Source organism: Phaethon aethereus, assembly GCF_964289735.1.
Source record: "Phaethon aethereus genome assembly, chromosome: 26".
NCBI lineage: Eukaryota > Metazoa > Chordata > Aves > Phaethontiformes > Phaethontidae > Phaethon > Phaethon aethereus.
The window spans coordinates 6,294,734-6,303,321 of record NC_138602.1 but is presented as its reverse complement, the minus strand read 5'-3'; positions in this window follow the sequence as shown (position 1 = coordinate 6,303,321).

Genomic DNA, 8,588 nt, shown 5'->3' with positions numbered 1-8,588 from the left:
GGTGTTCTGGCACCCTACCGAGTCCCTTCCCCTGCCGCAAGTCCTCCGGGATGAGGGAGACATACCTGCCACAGGGCTAGAGTGGCATTCCCGTCATGGAGGTGGTGTTCCAGCGCATGGGGACTCCCCTCTGGTCTCGGGCAGCCTCCCGATGACGGAGATATACCTCCGGCACGGCTAGAGTGGCATTCTGAACAGAGAGATGCTCTTCCGGCAGATAGAGACTCCACTGCGATCCCGGAAATCCTCCCCGATCAGAGAAACATACGTCAGGGCTGGCCAGACAGGCCTCCCTATCGTTGTCAACGGCGTTCCCACAGCTAGAGAGTCTCCTCCCATCCCAGAAGTCCAAGCAGAGCACACACACATCCCTCCCAGACAGCCAGAGTGGCATTCCAGAGGTAGAGCACCTCGAGACTCCGTTCCAAACACACAAGTCCTCCCGCATCACAAAGACATCCATCCAGGAGGGCTAGAGTGGCATTCCGGCACACAGGGATGGTATTGCCATGGCTAGAGAGAAGTGTCCGATCCCAGAAACCCTCCTGTATCACGGAGACGTACCTGCTGAATGGCTTGAGTGGCATTCTGGTCATAGAGCGGGTTGCCCGGCAACGAGACGGTCACCTCCCATCCCAGAAATCCGCCTCGATCACGGAGACACACCTCCAGGACGGCTAGAGTGACGTTCTGGACCGTACGTACATCTTTCACACCGCTAGAGAGAGTCACATTTGATCCCAGAGGTCCTCCCGCATCCTGGAGGCATACCTCTGGGACGGCTAGAGGGGCGTTCCGGTGCTACAGGCGATTTTCCCACGGTCAGTCCGTCGCCTCCGATGCCAGCAGTCCTCCCTCATCATGGAGATATAGATCCAGGGTGGCCAGAGGGGCATTGCGGCCATCGAGACAGTGTTCCAGCAGCTAGAGAGTGCCCTCCAATCCTGGAAGTCCTGCCATGTCCTGGAGACACACCTCCAGGCCGGCTAGACGGGCGTTCCGGCCATACGGGCCGTCTTCGGGGAGATAGAGACTCCCCTCCGAAGGCAGCTTTCCTCCCGCAGCATAGAGACATAACCTCCCAGGCAGCTAGAGTGGCATTCTTGCCATAGAGACAGTCTTGCCGTGGTTCGAGAGGCCCCTCCAAGCCAGGAAGCCCTCCCGGATCAGAGAGAGACACCTCCAGGACGGCTACAGTGGCATTCCTGTAAGAGAGACTTTGTTCTGGGAGCTAGAGAGTCACCGACGATCCCAGGATTCCTGCCACATCATGGAGACACACCTGCAAAACGTGGAGCGTGGCGTTCAGGTCATAGAGACGTTGTTTGGGCGGCTAGAGAATGCGCTCCGATCCCAGAATCAAATCAGGCATCATAGACACATACGTCCAGCGCAGCTAGAGTGGCGCTGCGGTCAGAGAGACTGTTTTCCCTTGGCTAGAGAGTCCTCTGTGATCCCAGAGCTCCTCCCAGATCTTTGAGTCATCCTTCCGGGACAGCTAGAATGGCGTTGCAGTCCTAGACATGGCACTCCCGTGGTTAGAGAGTCCCCTCCAATGCTAAAATTCTCCCGGATCATGGAGGCGTACATGAGGAATGGCTGGAGTGGCGTCCCAATCTAGAAACGGTGTTCCATCTGTTAGAGAGTCCCATCCTATCCCACATGTCCTCCGTGATCATGGAGACATACGGCTGGGACGGCTAGAGGAGCATCCTGGACAAAGAGACGTTGTTCCAGTGACTACAGAGTCACTAGAGGCAGAAAAGGGGTGGGAGGCAGAAAAGGGGTGGGAGGCAGAAAAGGGGTGGGAGGCCGGAGGGGAGGTAGAGGCCAGAAAGAAGTGGAGGCCGCAAAGACGTGGGAGGCCGCAAAGGGGTGGGAGGCCGGAGGGGAGGTAGAGGCCAGAAAAAAGTGGAGGCCGCAAAGAGGTGGGAGGCTGCAAAGGTGTGGGAGGCTGGAGGGGAGGTAGAGGCCAGAAAAAAGTGGAGGCCGAAAAGGGGTGGAAGGCTGGAGCGTGTCCCGCATCATAGAGAAGTTACATTTGGGACAGCTAGAGTGGCATTCCGCTCGTGGAAACGGTGTTCTGGCACCCTACCGAGTCCCTTCCCCTGCCGCAAGTCCTCCGGGATGAGGGAGACATACCTGCCACAGGGCTAGAGTGGCATTCCCGTCATGGAGGTGGTGTTCCAGCGCATGGGGACTCCCCTCTGGTCTCGGGCAGCCTCCCGATGACGGAGATATACCTCCGGCACGGCTAGAGTGGCATTCTGAACAGAGAGATGCTCTTCCGGCAGATAGAGACTCCACTGCGATCCCGGAAATCCTCCCCGATCAGAGAAACATACGTCAGGGCTGGCCAGACAGGCCTCCCTATCGTTGTCAGCGGCGTTCCCACAGCTAGAGAGTCTCCTCCCATCCCAGAAGTCCAAGCAGAGCACACACACATCCCTCCCAGACAGCCAGAGTGGCATTCCAGAGGTAGAGATGGTGTCGGCAAAGCACCTCGAGACTCCGTCCCAAACACACAAGTCCTCCCGCATCACAAAGACATCCATCCAGGAGGGCTAGAGTGGCATTCCGGCACACAGGGATGGTATTGCCATGGCTAGAGAGAAGTGTCCGATCCCAGAAACCCTCCTGTATCACGGAGACGTACCTGCTGAATGGCTTGAGTGGCATTCTGGTCATAGAGCGGGTTGCCCGGCAACGAGACGGTCACCTCCCATCTCAGAAATCCGCCTCGATCACGGAGACACACCTCCAGGACGGCTAGAGTGACGTTCTGGACCGTACGTACATCTTTCACACCGCTAGAGAGAGTCACATTTGATCCCAGAGGTCCTCCCGCATCCTGGAGGCATACCTCTGGGACGGCTAGAGGGGCGTTCCGGTGCTACAGGCGATTTTCCCACGGTCAGTCCGTCGCCTCCGATGCCAGCAGTCCTCCCGCATCATGGAGATATAGATCCAGGGTGGCCAGAGGGGCATTGCGGCCATCGAGACAGTGTTCCAGCAGCTAGAGAGTGCCCTCCAATCCTGGAAGTCCTGCCATGTCCTGGAGACACACCTCCAGGCCGGCTAGACGGGCGTTCCGGCCATACGGGCCGTCTTCGGGGAGATAGAGACTCCCCTCCGAAGGCAGCTTTCCTCCCGCAGCATAGAGACATAACCTCCCAGGCAGCTAGAGTGGCATTCTTGCCATAGAGACAGTCTTGCCGTGGTTCGAGAGGCCCCTCCAAGCCAGGAAGCCCTCCCGGATCAGAGAGAGACACCTCCAGGACGGCTACAGTGGCATTCCTGTAAGAGAGACTTTGTTCTGGGAGCTAGAGAGTCACCGACGATCCCAGGATTCCTGCCACATCATGGAGACACACCTGCAAAACGTGGAGCGTGGCGTTCAGGTCATAGAGACGTTGTTTGGGCGGCTAGAGAATGCGCTCCGATCCCAGAATCAAATCAGGCATCATAGACACATACGTCCAGCGCAGCTAGAGTGGCGCTGCGGTCAGAGAGACTGTTTTCCCTTGGCTGGAGAGTCCTCTGTGATCCCAGAGCTCCTCCCAGATCTTTGAGTCATCCTTCCGGGACAGCTAGAATGGCGTTGCAGTCCTAGACATGGCACTCCCGTGGTTAGAGAGTCCCCTCCAATGCTAAAATTCTCCCGGATCATGGAGGCGTACATGAGGAATGGCTGGAGTGGCGTCCCAATCTAGAAACGGTGTTCCATCTGTTAGAGAGTCCCATCCTATCCCACATGTCCTCCGTGATCATGGAGACATACGGCTGGGACGGCTAGAGGAGCATCCTGGACAAAGAGACATTGTTCCAGTGACTACAGAGTCACTAGAGGCAGAAAAGGGGTGGGAGGCAGAAAAGGGGTGGGAGGCAGAAAAGGGGTGGGAGGCAGAAAAGGGGTGGGAGGCAGAAAAGGGGTGGGAGGCCGGAGGGGAGGTAGAGGCCAGAAAGAAGTGGAGGCCGCAAAGACGTGGGAGGCCGCAAAGGGGTGGGAGGCCGGAGGGGAGGTAGAGGCCAGAAAAAAGTGGAGGCCGCAAAGAGGTGGGAGGCTGCAAAGGTGTGGGAGGCTGGAGGGGAGGTAGAGGCCAGAAAAAAGTGGAGGCCGAAAAGGGGTGGAAGGCTGGAGCGTGTCCCGCATCATAGAGAAGTTACATTTGGGACAGCTAGAGTGGCATTCCGCTCGTGGAAACGGTGTTCTGGCCCCCTACCGAGTCCCTTCCCCTCCCGCAAGTCCTCCGGGATGAGAGAGACATACCTGCCACAGGGCTAGAGTGGCATTCCCGTCATGGAGGTGGTGTTCCAGCGCATGGGGACTCCCCTCTGGTCTCGGGCAGCCTCCCGATGACGGAGATATACCTCCGGCACGGCTAGAGTGGCATTCTGAACAGAGAGATGCTCTTCCGGCAGATAGAGACTCCACTGCGATCCCGGAAATCCTCCCCGATCAGAGAAACATACGTCAGGGCTGGCCAGACAGGCCTCCCTATCGTTGTCAACGGTGTTCCCACAGCTAGAGAGTCTCCTCCCATCCCAGAAGTCCAAGCAGAGCACACACACATCCCTCCCAGACAGCCAGAGTGGCATTCCAGAGGTAGAGATGGTGTCGGCAAAGCACCTCGAGACTCCGTCCCAAACACACAAGTCCTCCCGCATCACAAAGACATCCATCCAGGAGGGCTAGAGTGGCATTCCGGCACACAGGGATGGTATTGCCATGGCTAGAGAGAAGTGTCCGATCCCAGAAACCCTCCTGTATCACGGAGACGTACCTGCTGAATGGCTTGAGTGGCATTCTGGTCATAGAGCGGGTTGCCCGGCAACGAGACGGTCACCTCCCATCCCAGAAATCCGCCTCGATCACGGAGACACACCTCCAGGACGGCTAGAGTGACGTTCTGGACCGTACGTACATCTTTCACACCGCTAGAGAGAGTCACATTTGATCCCAGAGGTCCTCCCGCATCCTGGAGGCATACCTCTGGGACGGCTAGAGGGGCGTTCCGGTGCTACAGGCGATTTTCCCACGGTCAGTCCGTCGCCTCCGATGCCAGCAGTCCTCCCGCATCATGGAGATATAGATCCAGGGTGGCCAGAGGGGCATTGCGGCCATCGAGACAGTGTTCCAGCAGCTAGAGAGTGCCCTCCAATCCTGGAAGTCCTGCCATGTCCTGGAGACACACCTCCAGGCCGCCTAGACGGGCGTTCCAGCCATACGGGCCGTCTTCGGGGAGATAGAGACTCCCCTCCGAAGGCAGCTTTCCTCCCGCAGCATAGAGACATAACCTCCCAGGCAGCTAGAGTGGCATTCTTGCCATAGAGACAGTCTTGCCGTGGTTCGAGAGGCCCCTCCAAGCCAGGAAGCCCTCCCGGATCAGAGAGAGAGACCTCCAGGATGGCTACAGTGGCATTCCTGTAAGAGAGACTTTGTTCTGGGAGCTAGAGAGTCACCGACGATCCCAGGATTCCTGCCACATCATGGAGACACACCTGCAAAACGTGGAGCGTGGCGTTCAGGTCATGGAGACGTTGTTTGGGCGGCTAGAGAATGCGCTCCGATCCCAGAATCAAATCAGGCATCATAGACACATACGTCCAGCGCAGCTAGAGTGGCGCTGCGGTCAGAGAGACTGTTTTCCCTTGGCTAGAGAGTCCTCTGTGATCCCAGAGCTCCTCCCAGATCTTTGAGTCATCCTTCCGGGACAGCTAGAATGGCGTTGCAGTCCTAGACATGGCACTCCCGTGGTTAGAGAGTCCCCTCCAATGCTAAAATTCTCCCGGATCATGGAGGCGTACATGAGGAATGGCTGGAGTGGCGTCCCAATCTAGAAACGGTGTTCCATCTGTTAGAGAGTCCCATCCTATCCCACATGTCCTCCGTGATCATGGAGACATACGGCTGGGACGGCTAGAGGAGCATCCTGGACAAAGAGACGTTGTTCCAGTGACTACAGAGTCACTAGAGGCAGAAAAGGGGTGGGAGGCAGAAAAGGGGTGGGAGGCAGAAAAGGGGTGGGAGGCAGAAAAGGGGTGGGAGGCCGGAGGGGAGGTAGAGGCCAGAAAGAAGTGGAGGCCGCAGAGACGTGGGAGGCCGCAAAGGGGTGGGAGGCCGGAGGGGAGGTAGAGGCCAGAAAAAAGTGGAGGCCGCAAAGAGGTGGGAGGCTGCAAAGGTGTGGGAGGCTGGAGGGGAGGTAGAGGCCAGAAAAAAGTGGAGGCCGAAAAGGGGTGGAAGGCTGGAGCGTGTCCCGCATCATAGAGAAGTTACATTTGGGACAGCTAGAGTGGCATTCCGCTCGTGGAAACGGTATTCTGGCACCCTACCGAGTCCCTTCCCCTCCCGCAAGTCCTCCGGGATGAGAGACACATACCTGCCACAGGGCTAGAGTGGCATTCCCGTCATGGAGGTGGTGTTCCAGCGCATGGGGACTCCCCTCTGGTCTCGGGCAGCCTCCCGATGACGGAGATATACCTCCGGCACGGCTAGAGTGGCATTCTGAACAGAGAGATGCTCTTCCGGCAGATAGAGACTCCACTGCGATCCCGGAAATCCTCCCCGATCAGAGAAACATATGTCAGGGCTGGCCAGACAGGCCTCCCTATCGTTGTCAACGGTGTTCCCACAGCTAGAGAGTCTCCTCCCATCCCAGAAGTCCAAGCAGAGCACACACACATCCCTCCCAGACAGCCAGAGTGGCATTCCAGAGGTAGAGATGGTGTCGGCAAAGCACCTCGAGACTCCGTCCCAAACACACAAGTCCTCCCGCATCACAAAGACATCCATCCAGGAGGGCTAGAGTGGCATTCCGGCACACAGGGATGGTATTGCCATGGCTAGAGAGAAGTGTCCGATCCCAGAAACCCTCCTGTATCACGGAGACGTACCTGCTGAATGGCTTGAGTGGCATTCTGGTCATAGAGCGGGTTGCCCGGCAACGAGACGGTCACCTCCCATCCCAGAAATCCGCCTCGATCACGGAGACACACCTCCAGGACGGCTAGAGTGACGTTCTGGACCGTACGTACATCTTTCACACCGCTAGAGAGAGTCACATTTGATCCCAGAGGTCCTCCCGCATCCTGGAGGCATACCTCTGGGACGGCTAGAGGGGCGTTCCGGTGCTACAGGCGATTTTCCCACGGTCAGTCCGTCGCCTCCGATGCCAGCAGTCCTCCCGCATCATGCAGATATAGATCCAGGGTGGCCAGAGGGGCATTGCGGCCATCGAGACAGTGTTCCAGCAGCTAGAGAGTGCCCTCCAATCCTGGAAGTCCTGCCATGTCCTGGAGACACACCTCCAGGCCGCCTAGACGGGCGTTCCAGCCATACGGGCCGTCTTCGGGGAGATAGAGACTCCCCTCCGAAGGCAGCTTTCCTCCCGCAGCATAGAGACATAACCTCCCAGGCAGCTAGAGTGGCATTCTTGCCATAGAGACAGTCTTGCCGTGGTTCGAGAGGCCCCTCCAAGCCAGGAAGCCCTCCCGGATCAGAGAGAGAGACCTCCAGGATGGCTACAGTGGCATTCCTGTAAGAGAGACTTTGTTCTGGGAGCTAGAGAGTCACCGACGATCCCAGGATTCCTGCCACATCATGGAGACACACCTGCAAAACGTGGAGCGTGGCGTTCAGGTCATAGAGACGTTGTTTGGGCGGCTAGAGAATGCGCTCCGATCCCAGAATCAAATCAGGCATCATAGACACATACGTCCAGCGCAGCTAGAGTGGCGCTGCGGTCAGAGAGACTGTTTTCCCTTGGCTAGAGAGTCCTCTGTGATCCCAGAGCTCCTCCCAGATCTTTGAGTCATCCTTCCGGGACAGCTAGAATGGCGTTGCAGTCCTAGACATGGCACTCCCGTGGTTAGAGAGTCCCCTCCAATGCTAAAATTCTCCCGGATCATGGAGGCGTACATGAGGAATGGCTGGAGTGGCGTCCCAATCTAGAAACGGTGTTCCATCTGTTAGAGAGTCCCATCCTATCCCACATGTCCTCCGTGATCATGGAGACATACGGCTGGGACGGCTAGAGGAGCATCCTGGACAAAGAGACGTTGTTCCAGTGACTACAGAGTCACTAGAGGCAGAAAAGGGGTGGGAGGCAGAAAAGGGGTGGGAGGCCGGAGGGGAGGTAGAGGCCAGAAAGAAGTGGAGGCCGCAAAGACGTGGGAGGCCGCAAAGGGGTGGGAGGCCGGAGGGGAGGTAGAGGCCAGAAAAAAGTGGAGGCCGCAAAGAGGTGGGAGGCTGCAAAGGTGTGGGAGGCTGGAGGGGAGGTAGAGGCCAGAAAAAAGTGGAGGCCGAAAAGGGGTGGAAGGCTGGAGCGTGTCCCGCATCATAGAGAAGTTACATTTGGGACAGCTAGAGTGGCATTCCGCTCGTGGAAACGGTGTTCTGGCCCCCTACCGAGTCCCTTCCCCTCCCGCAAGTCCTCCGGGATGAGAGACACATACCTGCCACAGGGCTAGAGTGGCATTCCCGTCATGGAGGTGGTGTTCCAGCGCATGGGGACTCCCCTCTGGTCTCGGGCAGCCTCCCGATGACGGAGATATACCTCCGGCACGGCTAGAGTGGCATTCTGAACAGA